We start from the raw sequence: 19,029 nt of genomic DNA on the forward strand, positions 1-19,029 counted from the left end.
ATGGTGGCTTATAGGTTTGTCACTAATTTAAAAAAAACCTGCTGACAAAGCATCAGCCAAATATTGACTGACTGGGAAAAAGTAAGAAAAAAAAAGAAAGTTAAACTCGGCCAAAAACATTATTGCACCAATTGTCCTACCCCAACAAAAACATTATTACCAATTTTCCCACCCCAACAAAAACCTTATTGCACCAATTTTCCTACCCCAACAAAAACATTATTGCAGCAATTGTCCTACCCCAACAAAAACATTATTGCAGCAATTGTCCTACCCCAACAAAAACATTATTGCACCAATTGTCCTACCCCAACAAAAACATTATTGCACCAATTGTCCTACCCCAACAAAAACATTATTGCACCAATTGTCCTACCCCAACAAAAACATTATTGCACCAATTGTCCTACCCCAACAAAAACATTATTGCACCAATTTTCCTACCCCAACAAAAACATTATTGCACCAATTGTCCTACCCCAACAAAAACATTATTGCACCAATTGTCCTACCCCAGCAAAAACATCATTGCACCAATTTTCCTTCCCCAACAAAAACATTATTGCAGCAATTGTCCTACCCCAACAAAAACATTATTGCACCAATTGTCCTACCCCAACAAAAACATTATTGCACCAATTGTCCTACCCCAACAAAAACATTATTGCACCAATTTTCCTACCCCAACAAAAACATTATTGCAGCAATTGTCCTACCCCAACAAAAACATCATTGCACCAATTTTCCTTCCCCAACAAAAACATCATTGCACCAATTTTCCTTCCCCAACAAAAACATCATTGCACCAATTTTCCTTCCCCAACAAAAACGTCATTGCACCAATTGTCCTACCCCAACAAAAACATTATTGCACCAAGTTTTCCACCCCAACAAAAACATTATTGCACCAATTTTCCTACCCCAACAAAAACATTATTGCACCAATTTTCCTACCCCAACAAAAACATTATTGCACCAATTTTCCTTCCCCAACAAAAACATTATTGCACCAATTTTTCCACCCCAACAAAAACATTATTGCACCAATTTTCCTACCCCAACAAAAACATTATTGCACCAATTTTCCTTCCCCAACAAAAACATTATTGCACCAATTTTTCCACCCCAACAAAAACATTATTGCACCAATTTTCCTACCCCAACAAAAACATTATTGCACCAACTGTCCTACCCCAACAAAAACAATAATGCACCAATTTTCCTACCCCAACAAAAACATTATTGCACCAAGTTTTCCACCCCAACAAAAACATTATTGCACCAATTTTTCCACCCCAACAAAAACATTATTGCACCTATTTTCCTACCCCAACAAAAACATTCATTCCCGTGTCGTTGCATTCAAATGTTCTATGCCATGAAAGACACTCCACGTATTGGCTGTCTGGCACTCTTTTCGAATCAAAGATGTCGTTTACAATCACCACGTGACCGTCTTCCTAATTAAGGGTACCTCCAAAATCGACCTGACAAAAACTTAAGGCACCAACTAATAAATCTACCAAAATTCAGAATAGGCATAACTTGACAACTTTGTCTGTCTGTTTTTCTGTCTGTCTGTCTGTCTGTCTGTCTGTCTGTCTGTCTGTCTGTCTGTCGGTCTGTCGGTCTGTCTGTCTGTCGGTCTGTCTGTCTGTCTATCTGTCTGGGTTTGGGTTTCTTCAAACCACTAGCTTAGTTGGTAGAGCACTGGACTTGTGATCGGAAGGTCGCAGGTTCGAATTCGGGCCGGGACAGACACGGGTCAACTTTATGAGCAGACCCAGGGACGTAAGCCATGTCCCACCCCCGTGTCACCACAATGGCACGTAACAGACCTTGGTCATTTTGCCATAAGTGCAGGAGGCGAATACACCAAAGCACGCAGACACCTGGGTAGCGCGACTCCGTTGCTGCTAGCTTTCCACTGGGAGGAAGCGACCCGAATTTCCCAGCGATGGGACAATAAAGTAATGAAAATGAAAATGAGAAAATGAAGAAAACAATTCTGTAATATGATGTCAGTCACCAAACAAACAATGACACAATTTTTTTGACATTGACAGACATTGATTGTCTTATCTTTCACACTTGTTTTGTGATCTCGTTCTTCTTTACAACTCATTAATCAAAAATATTATGCGCAGCTGCGCGAACAGACCTTGCCTTTGATTGCAACATATTTTGCCGGAACGTGACACAGTATTTACCAACCTCACCTCACCGCCTGGGGTATAGGCCGCCTATTTACCAACCAGTATTTACATAACTAGTTTTTTTTTAAATGTGCAGGTTTCGTTACATATCAGCAAATTCACCTGCTGAGTTGTGTACAAGACTCTTTGCTTCATGTTTAATTAAAGAGATACTGTCTAAAAACGCATTTTCGGAAAAGTTTTCTAGCGATTTTGACCTTAAAAACTTTTTTTTTTTTTTTTTTTTTAAATAAACATCCGAACTACTGGACCGATCTGTCGAACCCACAGAATACAACTGCACGCACTGCAGTGTTTTCAGTCACAAGAATAAAACAGCTTCGTCAATCCACGCGGCAAGGAAGTCGCTCAATTTTTGCGTGCAACACGAAGTAAACAGACATGCAAGAATAGCGACGGGTTCAAGTTTAGGTCGCTCCACGAGAAAAATTCCTGCCGATGTTCGCCTTTTAGGAGTTTAACATGCAGGTTTCATGTTGTGAGTAAGTGCCCTACATTCTATTCGACGGATGACTGATTTTGTGTAGTTTATTAAAGTATAATACTTGTGAAAGTCCCCCCCCCCCCTCCTTACCATACCTCTTTCAACCGATACCCCTATCCCTTCTCCCCGTCGCAACCCCCTCCCCCATCTTAAACTTGTTTGACGAGTTCGGGGTTTTCTGTATAGAACATTGCTCTAAGAAATAACATCCTGTTTCTTTTACTAATTTGAATGGCGATAATAATTTAAGACACCCCCCCCCACCCCTCCCATGGATGACCTACTTTCCCGTCCTTGCCATTCGCTCAAGAAGCAGGTAAGGTGTTTCTATAACATAACAGACGACTCTGTGACATTGGTGTCTCGAAACAGGGTCGATGGAGGTTTCAGAAATGTTTACTTACTGCAAGTGGAGGAGAGGCCCCTAATATGGATGTCTTTAGCTTCACGCTGATAACTAGCTTGTAATCTTGCGAAGAAGTTTAATATAGTGTTTGGTAGTTTTACTCTTTTTAGCTAGCCTTTAGGCCTAATTGGAGCAAACTAGGTTTGATAGAAATTGATCCAAAAATGAATACAGAAACATTCACAACTGGTCCTTATCAAGCGCCCATGCTCCTAATGTGGACCAGTAAAGAGGCTAATCACCGTAAAAAGGCTCCTATACTTCAAAATAGCATGATACTTTTTCTTCAGCATTCCAGAAATTCTGGTGACGTGTGAGCTCGTTTGCCCATTTGGGTTCCCCATAGTCAGCTTCACTCCGCTTTCGTTGGGTATAGGCATGCTGGGTATTTTCGTGTTTCCATAACCCACCGAACTCCGACATGGATTACAGGATCTGTTCCGTGCGCACTTGGTCTTGTACTTGCGTGTACACACGAAGGGGGTTAAGTCACTAGCAGGTCTGCACATAAGTTGACATGGGAGATCGGAAAAATCTTCACTCTTAACCCACCAGGCGGCAGCGACCGAGATTCGAACTGACGACCCCCCGATTAGGAGGCCGACGTCTTACCACTGCGCCACTTCGCCCGAATGATACAACTTAGTGAGCAAGTCAGACTGATTAAAAAAAAGCTTCACATTTATCTGTTTCGGTTCGACAAGAAAATTATTTGAAGCACAAGAGGACACTAAAGAAACATATCAAAAATACAAAGAGAAAATAAAAGAAATGTCCGTCGGTGCGTCCGTCCTTCTGTGTGTGTGTGTGTGCCTCTCTCTCTCTCTCTCTCTTCCTCTTCCTCTCTGTCTGTCTGTCCGTATGTCTGTTTATTTCTCTCTCTCTCTCTCTCTCTCTCTCTCTCTCTCTCTCTCTCTCTCTCTCTCTCTCTCTCTCTCTCTCTCTCTCTGTACATACTTAGCAAGAGATTGCCGGCGAAGGTTACCCGAAGTTGTCATTCAGCGCTTTCTCAAGAGGCAATTGTTAAAGCAAGCTTTGTCATGAAAGACTGATGGAAAGGGCTTTCAAGTCCATGAGGAGAGAGCAGCAGACACAACAATTGCATTCGGACTTGTAAAGGATCCTTCTTCATAGGTCACACATCATTACGTCCGGCTGAGTTGGCCACCGTCGTCAGCTGGATAGTTTATGTTATTCTACACACGTGAGAGAGACACTCGTGATATAATAATCGTTCAAATCACACGTGTGTATATCATGTAAATGAGGTCATATCAAGCAAGTCTGGCAGGGACCTGTTTTCCACTGCTTATGATGCCAGAGTCACCGAGACGAACGTCATTATGGAAAAAAAATTGCGCTCGCTAATTACCCTCGATGAATTTTTAGAACTAACACCTCACGCCACACTTTCAGAGTGACGTTTCTTTACTTTGACGTAATATATTGCACGAGGCTTTAGAAGAGATCGAGGTTCCAAAACAAGCGTCTTCAATATAGCTGCCTCGACTGCAGGAAATGTTCAGTAAAATACACGTAAGTACAGTGTGTAGGATAAACAGAATACTACATGGCTTGCTGTGTCGTACCAGATTTACACTCGTTGCTTTTTCAAATAATGAACAGCTCGCTTTCGCTCGCAGTTCAATATTTAAAAAAAAAACTCGTGTAAATTTGGTACGACACAGCAAGCCATGTAGTATTCTTTATGTCTCTGTGTTCCCGTCAAACCAACTGAGCTACACCCGTTTGTTCTTTCAAACAAAGGTGGTTAATTTATATTCAGAATTCATTCTTATCATACTGACATAATACAGTTCACTTTTGTTTTAATTTGCCAAGTTGTACCTGTTACTCATTTTCGTAAATGTTATGTCATAATGATAAGCGCACCAGCACATTGTGTGTAAAAAATGTTAGTGTCTCGGATGTTTAGTTTTTTGTCCATTTGAACTTGTTTAAGTTATTAAAAATGAACGGCAGAACACAGCAACTGACGTAGATTTGGATCGTGGGTGGCACTCGAACTTCCCAGTAGTAGTAGTATAGTAAGGGGGATCTCATGCCTTTTTGAGGACGCCATTTTGAGGACGCATCTTGAGGACGCAATCTTGAAACGTCTTGAAACATCTTACGTTTTGAGACCATGTCTTGGAACGTCTTACATCTTCGTCTTCGTTCACATCTTTGTCTTAACACCATCTTGAAACGTCTTACGTCTTGAGACCATGTCTTAGAACATCTTAAAACGTCTTGAAACGTCTTACGTTCAAATCTTCGTCTTGACGCCATCTTGAAACGTCTTACGTCTCCATCTTTGTTTAAATCTTCGTCTTGAAACGTCTTACGTCTTGAGTTTTGTTTAAATCTTCGTCTTGACACCATATTGAAACGTCTTACGTCACCATCTTCGTCTTATAACATCTTACGGTCTAATCTTTGTCTTGACGCCATCTTGACACGTCTTACGTCTCCATCTCTATCTTGACGCCATCTTGAAACGTCTTACGTCTTTATCTTTGTACAGATTGTGCAATCTTTGCCTCTAGCTCTCATTTTCTTTGTTTTTAAAATTATTTATTTCGTTGTCGAGGGTATAAAATAAGGAACCTAAGGAAGTGTATGTCGACTTACAGCAATGGATCCACGATGGAAACATCCTTTTACCTGTGTCTTGACGCCGTCTTGAAACGTCTTACGTTTCCGTCTTGAACCATCCCTTAACCTGTGTCTTACGTCTCCATCTTCGTATACCATTTTGTCTTTGTCATTATCAATGTACACAGTTTTGTCTTTCCACTGACCACACCATACACTCAGAGGATAGCTGGTGGTGGTGGTGGTGGGAGGGTGCGGGGTCGATTGCATCAGACGATCAGTACACAAGGTGTTCTACATATGACAGGTCGGTATAAACTGGTCATCAAACCATGATGCAAGAGTTATTGTTGAATAAGAAGTTCCAACTGATTGTGCATACACCAACAACTTTAGTGGCACAAGCTGATGACAGATTTAAAACTCTAAGCCTAGGAGATAATGAATGAGGTGGGGGACAGCAAAACAAAATAAACAACACATGGAAAGAGTGGAAGGTTGCTGGGGTCGATTGCATCAGGCTATACGGGTACATAGGGTATCAAACTTATGACAGTTCGGGGTGCAAGCTGTAATTATCAAATACGCACAGAGAGCAAACGTTCAGAGAGAGAGAGAGATCGAGAAAGAGAGAGAGAGATCGAGAGAGAGAGAGAGAGAGAGAGAGATCGAGAGAGAGATCGAGAGAGAGAGAGAGAGAGAGATCAGAGAGAGCGAGAGAGAGAGAGAGATCGAGAGAGAGATCAGAGAGAGCGAGAGAGAGAGAGAGAGAGAGAGAGAGAGAGAGAGAGAGAGAGAGAGAGAGAGAGAGAGAGAGAGAGAGAGATGACAGTGGATTATTACTTTACAGGCCATTGGCCCCTGGAAAGGGGTAATATAATTATTCAGTGACTACTTTACCTAAAGTTTGCAGCGTGGAAAAACACTATAATATGGTGTAATGAATAAGACCGGTACATATAGCTGCATTCTGCTCCTGTTATAGCACACGGCGGGTACAACGTGTCCCCAATGTGCAGCAGAGCGGAACGACACAAGGGTCCGGGTTGGATTGTACCTGTCATCATGACCTGCCTTTTATGACAGCCAGTGTTGTGTAGACTTGTTTTCTCTGAGCCTCAGTGTACTTGTCATGCATCATGGATTACCTTTTTGCCCACCAGTGTTGTGCAGACTTGTTATCTCTGAGCGTCAGCCTACCTGTCCTACCCCTGTTGTTATTCAACCCCTCCCCCAACCCCACCCCCCCCACCCACCCACACACATACATACACACACACCTTGGATTATCTCTTTTATAAACAGAGAGATTGCGAGAGACAGAGATAGACAGACAGACAGAGACAATCAGTCAGCGAGACATTGAGACAGACAGTGGAACAGAAAGGGGGGGAGGGGAGAGATCGAGAGAGACAAAGACAGAGACGGTTGGGTAGTTATTGTTGTTTAACGTCCCTTTCGCCATTCTGGCGATACCGGACTGGGACAGAGGCAGACAGACAGACAGATAGAGGTAGACAAATAGAAACATAAAGAGAGAGAGACCCAGTTTTTGTTCTGCGTAAATGTTTCGATCAGTTTTCAAAACACATACATAATTGCATTTCTGCCTAGTAAGGTCCTCGGCTGAGTTCATCGCGAGTTGAATGTGCAGTCACATGAGACGAACAAGAGTCCGGGTAAGCTTGCTCCTTTCAAAAGGGACGTTAAACAACAATAACTACCCAACCGTCTTAGTCTTTGTCTCTCTCGATCTCTCCCTTCCCCTTCCCCTCTTTTCCTCACCCCCTCTTTCCCTTAATCCCCCCCCCCCCCCCCCCCCCACAGCTGTGTTCTTACACTTTATCACAAACACCGTTGACAATAAAAACTAGGCAGAACACACAGTAAGTCCCTTTTGCTTTGGCCTGCCGTTTTTACATTTAGTCAAGTTTTGACTAAATGTTTTAACGTTGAGGGGGGAATCGAGACGAGGGTCGTGGTGTATGTGTGTCTCTCTGTGTGTGTAGAGCGATTCAGACTAAACTACTGGACCGATCTATATGAAATTTGACAATGAGAGTTCCTGGGTATGAAATCCCCAGACGTTTTTTTCATTTTTTCGATAAATGTCTTTTATGACGTCATATCCGGCTTTTCGTGAACGTTGAGGCGGCACTGTCACGCTCTCATTTTTCAACCAAATTGGTTGAAATTTTGGTCAAGTAATCTTCGACGAAGCCCGGACTTCGGTATTGCATTTCAGCTTGGTGGCTTAAAAATTAATTAATGACTTTGGTCATTAAAAATCTGAAAATTTTATAAAACGATCCAAATTTACGTTCATCTTATTCCCCATCATTTTCTGATTCCAAAAACATATACATATGTTATATTTGGATTAAAAACAAGCTCTGAAAATTGAAAATATAAAAATTATCTCAGCGAAGCTGGAGGTATCCCGTGAACGCTATAATCGATTTGAGAAATGTGCACACCGAATAATACCAGCTATTGTGTTTTCAGCGTAGAAATAGGGCCCGATATTTAGACGAGACAAGTATAATGCTGACGAGTTGTATGTTCGAAAGTCTGACTTCTGTTGGGAATTCGCGTGGTGAAGACTGCGGTAAATCTGTAGATGATAAGAGAACAAGGTTTGTCTCAGAAGAAACGACTAAATGTTTCAGACCGGTAACTTCATTTCAACATTGCACTATACAATGGACGTTCTATGTGACAGGAGAGTTTGCTGATTTTGTGTTAAACATTGGAGAGATCGTCTGCTAGAATCAGAGATAGGTCGCTTCAGATAGCAGCTTCTGGAAATTTGCAAGGTTTGTTGCCTGTTAAAGAACTGGATTTTACACGTAATGTATGTCATGTACAGTAAGCAACAAGAAAAAAGGGTTGATCAGAGATCAACAGGGCCAAAACATGTTGTAGAACATGGGGGGGGGGGGGGGGGGGGAGGGGGGATTAGGCAAAAAAAAAAATTGTCTGTTTAGGGTAACATGACCAAAAAAAGTAGGGTCGGTAGGTAGGTAAAGTTTTTTTTTTTTTTTTTTTTTTTTTTTTTTTGTAAATGCTATGTTGGCTGAACATTCACTTCTTATATTTGATGAATACATGTTTCAAAACTAACGTATAAATAAAACAGAGAGAAAGGGAGAGAAAGAAACGCCAAATGTCTCTTTTTAGCATTTTTACCTCTTTTTTTTTTTTTTTTTTTTTTGAAATCAAAAAAAAGTTTTTGTGTCGGCGCCAAATCGATAGGGTCGGTCGGGTTACCCTAAACAGACAATTTTTTTTTTTTTGCCTTAGTTGTGTGTGCGACTTTGAAAACGTAGAATGGAACTCCGCATAAAAGAACGTTCCAACGTAAAATCAAACTAACTGCTTTATACCGTATTTTGCCATGTTTAGGCACGGTCATGAAAGGGGTTCCAATGGTGCAGCCATAGTCGTATTTTTAGAGTATGCACAAACACACGCCTCATCCCCTAGATCATTGGTGACCTGAAGAAAGCAGTTAGAGCTGGGTTCAAGGCCATGCCTATTCAGGAAAGCTTCCGCGCCATTGACAATTTCGGAGGTGTAATTTGATAACACCTCAGTTTTGGAGAAAAGGTAAATGTCCGACCATTTTACCTATAGACTCGAAACTTTGTAAAATGGTCGTGGACGAACTAAAGTTCATGCACAACAGCTATCAAAATATTTGTTAAATTCAAATGACTGAAAAAATAACCCCTTCGTTGTAAAGTTTCACTTGCGCAATATGCGCAAATTTAATCAATGATATGAACGCATTCATCCATGGGAAATGTCCTGATCCTGCCTGCAAATTACTTCTGACTGCGGTACACAATACATTTTCAAAGCAATTTTTATTATTTTCAAGACATAAAAAATACAACGGAAGAAAAATGCAATCAATAACAATTTTTTTTAAAGTACAGACTAAATACTGAAGCTCTCTATTTCTCTTTAGTATGTTGGATTCAGGTGTACTTACTCACAGTTGCAGACAGATACAGATTCAAACACGTGTCGAGCGTAAAACAAAAAGTGAAACTAGAGAATAACATGAACCTGAAAACAATATTTGTACCCAGCACCAAGAGAGATTATTGTAAAAAGAAAATGTAATACAAAGTGTCTGTGTTCTACATAAGACAGGAGAATTTACATAGCAACAGAAAACATGCTTGTAAATCACTGAGCACCAACAGTTAAAAATCACTATCGCTCACCTCATGCAGACTGAAATGCAAACCTGCACACATACATACACACAAACAAGGGGGGAGTATCCGTGGACTGGCACTAATGATATGATCAACTGCATATGTAGCTAACTTTGCCCGTCTCACACCTTGTTAATGTTAGTGTCACTGGTACGCAACCCGCTGTTCTTCATGCTCTACTCTTTCCACCCGCGCTGCACTTTGTCCATCATTGACATTGTCCTCAGCTTGTGGTGGACTCGGATTTAAAAAAAAAAAAGCAGGACAGCATTTTCCAAAACATCTTCTTGCACTTTCAAAGAAATGTCAAATGCATAAACTGTGTCATAAAAAAGCACAGGCACTGTATCATTGGTTTGGCACTGTTGCAGAAAGTCCTTGTCATCAGCTTTCATTTTGGCAGAGCAAGCGACACCCACAGTCCGACGAAAAATGTCCTCCATGTCAAGGAACATTTGCACAATGTTGTCTTTGACAAATGTCAGTCCTCCTCGGTTAAGCACCGTTGTCATGTCAGTTGAAGAACCACAATCACTTTCTGACAGCTCACTGAACCTCAGTGCTTCTAAACAGCGCAGTTTCTCGTATCTGTATGCACCTTTCTTGAGGCCCCAAACTTTCTCTTTTAGTTTCTTCACCACACTCCCAGCAACATATCTGATCACATCCTTCTCCTCCTCACACACTGGCACCGGTCGGTCATTCGCGTTGTCTTCCTGTTTGCACCCATAGGTTGCTTCGACCAGCCTTTCAAACATCCTGAGGCAAATGGAAGCTGATGCATGAGTCGACTTGGTGACCTCTGTAATGCTTGCATGGCTTGCGTAGTACAATGCAAAATACTTTGAGTGAGCCTTTTCCTTGGCTGCGTTCCGGAACTTCCCTTGTAGACCAAGGCATGACTCAAACACCTGAAGTTTGTCCCGAAGAACAGCACCTGTCAAACAGACCACAAAGTCTTACACTTGAACACATACAATAGAACCACCTTTGTATTACCTCAAACAATCTGAGAAAGCGGGTCTTCAAAAGGAGGCAGTCTTAAAATGAAGGAAAATTTACAGAAGTTATGCACAGACAAACTGACAAAATAAGGTCTTAAAAGGGAGGGATTATCAAATTGGGGGGGGGGGGGTGGTTGTAAGAGATTTGAAATAAAGAAGATCCGTATTTATGTTTATTAATCTCCTTCCAGATTCTTTATATGTGCACACACACACACACAGTCAATCATCTGACTCCCGCTCAGAAGTTTAGGAAAGCAGAGAGAAGATTAGAAGAATTTGTAGTCTTTCACCAACTCATTCTTTCCAAACAACAGCCAATGGTTTAATTAGAACATACAAATTGGTTTGTTTCTGACATAGCAATTATCAACTCATTCCTCAAATTCTCAAATATTTTCTTGCTTACAATAATCAATTCATGACCTTTTGAAACTCATTCATTCATTGTCCACGATCTTGTGAAACTCACTCATTCATTGTCAACGTCATAACATATTTACAAGGACAAGAAAGCAAATAAACAAAACATAACTTTTACGTTATGTAGAGGTGACGATGTAGCTAGCCTTCAACCTTACGGCCTCCATCGCACCCTCGCCACCCTGGCACCACCCCGCACAAGTCAGACTGGGGCGGCCTGTTACAAAATATAACACCCTACTGTAACAACTAACAATATTCAAAAACACACCAACCGAGCACAAGAAAATTATACGATTCCGAAATTATTCAAGTACACAAGTCATGTCCGCGCATACAAAAGAAATGTTCAAGTTCACACAAAACTAGCAAAGTACCTCATCTTCCAATATGGCGGCACCCATACAAAAGTCCAAGTCATCCCGGCAATGTTTCCCGGTTCCAAGGTTGACATCAAAAGCAAGAGCAGGTTTTCTCATCCGAGAGCCCAGGTCGAATGACTTTCAATTGTCAGGCAGTTTACAATCACAACTCACAAAATCAGGCGGTTGCGATTATAACGCGAACAACTCGCACAGTTGTAAATTCACGTGCCGCGAACCCAGTTTGACCGTCCGTAGCTAACCATGGAATTTTACTGAACTGTTAAAAGTTTCCACCCTCAAAGTTAAACCACTCCTGACAACCTCTTTGTATTACAAAAAGCACTAGTTATATCCCTTCAACTATAAACACCATAACCGCCATTCATTACATCACCCCTTTCCCCGATTAAAAAAAAAATGTGAACCCAAAATGAACATTTTTTTTTTCAAAAACTGTACAAGTATAAGTATTCCAGTAACAAGAAAAAAATTTTAAATACATATAAAAAATACATAAATAGATTAATAAATAATCAAAGCATAAGGAAAACATTTATTAAATACTCTGTCCGTTCCCAAAGAGTGCAATCAGTTTACAACCAAAAGACAGTGCCATCCACCAAAAAAGTGACGAAAGCCACGAGGCTGTCCTTAAACATGAGCAACAATGGCAAGCATAATAAACCACATTTACGCCGCCGTGTAGATAATCACCCACTGTGTTAATCCACAATAGTTATACTCATGGACATTCAGCAATTTTCGCCTATTACTGAATGCAATAACATTGACATTCTTGGTACCAAAGATCGCCAACAAAGTTTGAGTAGCCCCCGCTAAACTCAATACAGTAAACCTCGACTACAACACAAAATGGTACTAGCATCAAAATATCCAAACAAATTTTTCCAGCCAGATTAAATAATAATCACAATGTGAAAAAAAACCAAGAACAAAATTAAATTAGTTCTTAATACATACACAGCATATCAACACTCACAGCACAAAAAGTATTGTCCTTGTTGATTGCAGAAAGTCTTTTCACTGTTCTTTCAACCATCATGTTCCATTCACTTCGTCAAGCGTGACAACACATCAGCTTCAAAATTCCTGACTCCAGGAATTGGCACTACTGTGAATGAATACTCTTGGAGAGACAGAGCCCATCGCAACAGTCGGCCGTTGGCAGTTTTGGACTGTCGTAAGTACGTCAACGGTCTGTGATCAGTCTCAACAAAGAAATGTGAGCCAAACAAGTAGCGATGGAATTTGTCAACTGCCCACACCAACGCTAGGCACTCTCTCTCCACAGTAGAGTATCTGGTTTCTCTTTCCAGCAGTTTCCTGCTGGCATACAGAACTGGATGAAGGACGTCGTCATCATCAGGCTGCATCAGGGCTGCTCCAATCCCCGTGGAGGATGCATCCGACCGCACTGTGAACGGCCTGGAAAAGTCTGGCAATCTCACCAGTGGTTCAGACGACAAAATTTCTTTGACCCTGTCAAAAGCCATCTGACACTCTTTTGACCAACGAACTTTGTTTGGTTGGTTCTTCTTTGTGAGTTCTACCAGGGGGGACACAATAGACGCGAAGCTTGGGACATAGCGCCTATAGAAACTGATGAGCCCTACCAATGACCGGACTTGTTTCTTTGTGGTTGGGACAGAGACATTCAAGATTTTGGACACTTTGGAGGGAACTGGACGCATGCTACCCTCCCCAACTATGTGACCCAAAAACTCAATAGAGTCAAACCCTGCCTCTACTTTCGACGGTCTCACAGTCAACCCATGTTTTCCCAGTTCTGTCAACAGTCCGTCAAGTGCCTCTAGATGCTCACACCAGTCTTCTGTGGCTACAAGTACGTCATCAAAGAAATGAACAGATTTGAACCTATCCAAATCCAACATCTTCATCATCCTCGCGAAAGTACTTGGTGCTGTACTCATTCCGAACGGCATCTTCTTGAACTGATATAGACCTTGAGGGGTACGAAAAGCCGTTTTTGCTCGATCAGACTCTGCCATCGGAATTTGCCAATAGCCCTTAGCCAGATCAATCTTCGTGAAATGCTGCCTGCCCTGCAATGAAGCAAACAGAACTTCCGGATCCGGTATTGGCTCAGCGTCAAACTCCGTAATCTTATTGAGGTGTCTGAAATCGATGCAAAAACGAGTACTTCCGTCCTTCTTCTTGACTAGAACAATAGGAGACGAGAACGGAGAAATAGACGGCTCTATTACGTCTAGATCTAACATCTTCTTCACTTCTTCTTCAACCACTTTCTGAGACTCAAATGGTAACGGATACTGTTTCACATTGACCACAGCACCTTCAGGAATCCTCACCATATGCTGCACCAGGTCACAAGTACCAGGCAAATCCGTCATTTTGTCCTGATGCTTCTGAAACACCGCCTGCACTTTTTGTTTTGCCTGCATAGACAAGTCTGGACTATAGACCACATCATCTACATTCTCAGTCTGAACTGTGGGAACTGACTGTAGTTTGACTTTCTGAATGTCTACCTCCTCTACTGCACTGGACCCACTGATCACTCCCAATGAGGCAACAACTGGGTTCTGACCAACATCTTCATTCCTAGACACATACTCCCTGAGCAAGTTGACATGGTACACTTTCTCGATCCCAGGTGAAATTTCTACAACGTAATCACATTGATTCAGTCTTTTGATCACCTGAAATGGACCTCGCCAGCGTAGTATCATTTTGTTCTTCTCAGTTGGAAGTAAGACTAAGACTTTCTTTCCAGCGAGTATCATTCTTGGCTTCTGAGATCTGTATGATCTGTTCTTCTTTGATACATTCTGAACAGCCTTCTGTGCTCTACTAACACTGTCAGCCAAGACCTCTTTCAAATCCTGCACATACTGTGACACTGGAACCTGCTGATTCTCCCGACTGCTATCGGTCCACGCATGATACAGCAGTTCCGACGGTCCTTTTGGGTTTCTACCGTACAGAAGTTCAAAAGGTGAGTACCCTGTAGACTCCTGTGGGATTTCTCTGTATGCGAACAACGCAAAAGGCAAATATCTATCCCAATCCTTAGGTCTATCTGCCATCAACTTCTTCACCATGGATTTCAAAGTTCCATTGAACCTTTCACAGAGACCATTCGTCTGGGGATGATAAGGAGTCGTGTGCAACTGCGATACCGATATCAATCTCATCACCTCTCGCATGACATCAGATGTGAATTGTGTACCTAGATCTGAGAGAACCTCATCTGGTAAACCAGTCCGGGTGAAAATGCCCAACAAAGCTTCCGCTACTGCTTCTGTGGTCGTTGATTTCAAGGGTACTGCTTCCGGATAGCGTGTCGCAACATCCACCAACACCAAAGCGTACTGATGACCACGAGCTGACACTGGTTTAATCGGACCAATCAGATCAATGCAAACTCGGGAAAATGGGACTTCTATCACAGGCAGTGGTTGCAAAGGTGCCGAAGGAACTCTACCTTTGGGAAAGGTTTTCTGACAGATATCACATGATCTGCAGTAATCCTTGATCGACTGCCGATAACCGGGCCAAAAGAAGAATGCGGACACCCTTTTGAACGTACTGTTCGCGCCTAAATGACCACCAAACAAACCGTCATGGGCAGTGATCAAAACCGACTCGCGCAAGCGTTCAGGAACAACTAGCTGCCAAACCACTTCATCGTTGACCTTGGAGTAGTACTTTCGATATAACAACTGGTCCCTCACAACAAACGACACCACACAACCATACGACTCTTCCGATTTTCCTTGGCCAACTTTCTCGAACAGGTCATGCAACGTTTTGTCATCCTTTTGCATTTTGGACAGTTTCTCAGCATTGATATCAAGTTGGGGAACTTTAGCGGTCAACAGCGGTCTAAAAGGACGTTCTTCTCTAGCTTTTTGACCTCTTGTCTGGACTGCGCTAGTAACCTCGACACATCCAAATGTACATCCCTGTATTCTACCCAAAATGACGTCACATACTGGATTGTCGATCACACATGCCTCAACACTTCCAGAAAAGTATGGTGTATCCAGACTCACAATCGCAATGGGTAACCGAACCAAATCCCCACTGAACTGTCTACACACCTGTACCTTCCCAGTAAACTGATCATCTCTCACTAGGGACTTCCTGACCCCAACCGTGGAACACCCACTATCCAACATGACCGTGACCTCACTACCATTTAAGGTACCTTCACATGTCTGAATAGACTCGGGAAGTTCATCACTACCTGAAAATCCTACTGACGCCACAGACTGCTCGTCTTCACTACAGCTGGACTCTTCAACAGTGACAACGGATACTGAAGCAGTATGCATTTTTTTAGGACAATCTGCCAACTTGTGCGAAGTATCTTGACACCACCAACACTTCCTCTGATAGTTCTGACCACCTCTACCTCTACCAGCTTGACTAGCACCTCTGCCACCCTTATTATCAGGAGAGCTTTGTTCTGTCGGTGGGTTTGTGTCAGCCTGACTATTCTTCTTAGAAAACCTGTGACCACCCCGACCACCTGAATGACCTCCTCTCCCACTTTGAAGACCTACATTAGCCAACAGAGGATCACTTGAACCTTTTGCTGCTAGGTTTTGACTAGGATGTGCTTCCCTGTATCTTTCAGCTGCGTCTATCATGGTTTGAGCATTAGTATGCTTGTCTTCTTTCAGAAAAGTAACCAGAGACGACGCACAACTAGACAGAATCTGCTCTCTGAGCACCAAGTCACAGAGCAAAGCGAAATCTGTGCCAACTCCAGCCATATCTGTCCATCTAGTAAAAAATCTTCTCATGCGGGAGAAAAAGACATGCATGGTTTCACCTGATTCAGGTTTGCATGAGCGAAACTGCGTTCTGAAACCTTCTTCAGTACATTTGAATCTCTTCAACAAATGCGCTGACAGTTTGGCATAGTCATTAGTATCTTCTACTGGTAACTCTTGAAAATAATTCAGAGCACGACCTCTGAGTAGAGTAGGCAAAATCAAAGCCTTCTCATCCTTTGACCACTTCAAGCTAGCTGCGTGCTTATCGAAGCGATACAGATAACTCTCAATGTCATCTGATTTATCATCAAAATAGGGAATCTTGGGACGATTGGCCAACTTATTCTTGCTTGCTTTTTCAACCAACTCGTCTGCTCGCAACTTTGCCTCCCTGTTCGCCTTTTCTTCTTCAATATCGAGACGACGATTTTCAATCTTAGCTTGTTCAGCTAACTCTCTCTCTTTAATCTTAGCTTGTTCAGCTAACTCTCTCTCTTTAAGCTCACGTGCAGCAGCGAGTTCTTTTTCTTGTAGAGCAATATCATTTTCTCTTTTTCTTCTTGCTGCTCTTTCCTCACGCAAATTATCCTCCACATACTTGTTCAGTGATGCACCATCTTTTCCTAAGGCTTCACCCTCCACCTTAAACTGCGCTATCAAAGCTTGAACCTCTTCTTGAGATGCCATCGTGAACAAACCGCTATCACTTAAGCAAACTATGACTATCCTCTACATAGAATGCTAGAGGGCAACACCAAAACTTAGCTTTGACTAACGTGAACACAATAGTCCACTAAACTTTAGAATTTACCTGACTTCCTCAAGTGCAGTACTAAAGTGACACAGTCTAGGAAACCGATCAACCGAACTACAAGGGGAAACAATCAATACATTTGAAACTAGGTTCCGCCCAAAAACTTGGCCTAGAAACTAGACATACCCCCATTCCCAAACACTTATGAATCAAGGCATTGCTGACCCACAACTATTTACAAACTGTGTACACGTAAAAGGGAAAAATGATGTGTCATGTATTATTCACTTGTAGGTAAAACTAACCTACAGGGCGCTTCATGTAAAGTAGGGGGAAAAAAATAACCTACTCACAAGCAAGAACCAACACTCAGAGAGACAAATTACCCTCAAAAATATATAGAATGTTAACTTGAGTGTCAGATAAGCAAATGACTCACTCCTGTCCAAAATATGTCGTTCAGTCAGGCACAGGATGCATCCGTCCACAGACCAAGGAGCTCCCTTCACAGACAGATGACAAGGATGTCCATCCTCCAGACTGCATGCATCAGCATCTGCGCAAAACCAAACAATACTTCAGCACTACAAGTCAATAATATAAAATAAGCCTAACTGCACTCAAGGGAACGCACCAAAAAGAAAAAGAAAATTAATCTTCAAAAATTTTCCAATTAATACAACCGCAAGCTCGCCAATGTAAGAGATTTGAAATAAAGAAGATCCGTATTTATCCTTATTAATCTCCTTCCAGATTCTTTATATGTGCACACACACACACACAGTCAATCATCTGACTCCCGCTCAGAAGTTTAGGAAAGCAGAGAGAAGATTAGAAGAATTTGTAGTCTTTCACCAACTCATTCTTTCCAAACAACAGCCAATGGTTTAATTAGAACATACAAATTGGTTTGTTTCTGACATAGCAATTATCAACTCATTCCTCAAATTCTCAAATATTTTCTTGCTTACAATAATCAATTCATGACCTTTTGAAACTCATTCATTCATTGTCCACGATCTTGTGAAACTCACTCATTCATTGTCAACGTCATAACATATTTACAAGGACAAGAAAGCAAATAAACAAAACATAACTTTTACGTTATGTAGAGGTGACGATGTAGCTAGCCTTCAACCTTACGGCCTCCATCGCACCCTCGCCACCCTGGCACCACCCCGCACAAGTCAGACTGGGGCGGCCTGTTACAAAATATAACACCCTACTGTAACAACTAACAATATTCAAAAACACACCAACCGAGCACAAGAAAATTATACGATTCCGAAATTATTCAAGTACACAAGTCATGTCCGCGCATACAAAAGAAATGTTCAAGTTCACACAAAACTAGCAAAGTACCTCATCTTCCAATATGGCGGCACCCATACAAAAGTCCAAGTCATCCCGGCAATGTTTCCCGGTTCCAAGGTTGACATCAAAAGCAAGAGCAGGTTTTCTCATCCGAGAGCCCAGGTCGAATGACTTTCAATTGTCAGGCAGTTTACAATCACAACTCACAAAATCAGGCGGTTGCGATTATAACGCGAACAACTCGCACAGTTGTAAATTCACGTGCCGCGAACCCAGTTTGACCGTCCGTAGCTAACCATGGAATTTTACTGAACTGTTAAAAGTTTCCACCCTCAAAGTTAAACCACTCCTGACAACCTCTTTGTATTACAAAAAGCACTAGTTATATCCCTTCAACTATAAACACCATAACCGCCATTCATTACAGTGGTCCACTGTATATATATATA

General features: G+C 41.9%; 1 protein-coding gene across 1 annotated transcript in view; it reads left to right on the forward strand.

Annotated features, from left to right (window-relative positions):
- The window catches only part of LOC138947035 (uncharacterized), an 82,850-nt gene that overhangs the window by 35,970 nt on the left and 27,851 nt on the right, over positions 1-19,029 (forward strand). The window lies entirely within an intron of this gene.

This window comes from Littorina saxatilis, linkage group LG14 (genome assembly GCF_037325665.1).
Source record: "Littorina saxatilis isolate snail1 linkage group LG14, US_GU_Lsax_2.0, whole genome shotgun sequence".
NCBI lineage: Eukaryota > Metazoa > Mollusca > Gastropoda > Littorinimorpha > Littorinidae > Littorina > Littorina saxatilis.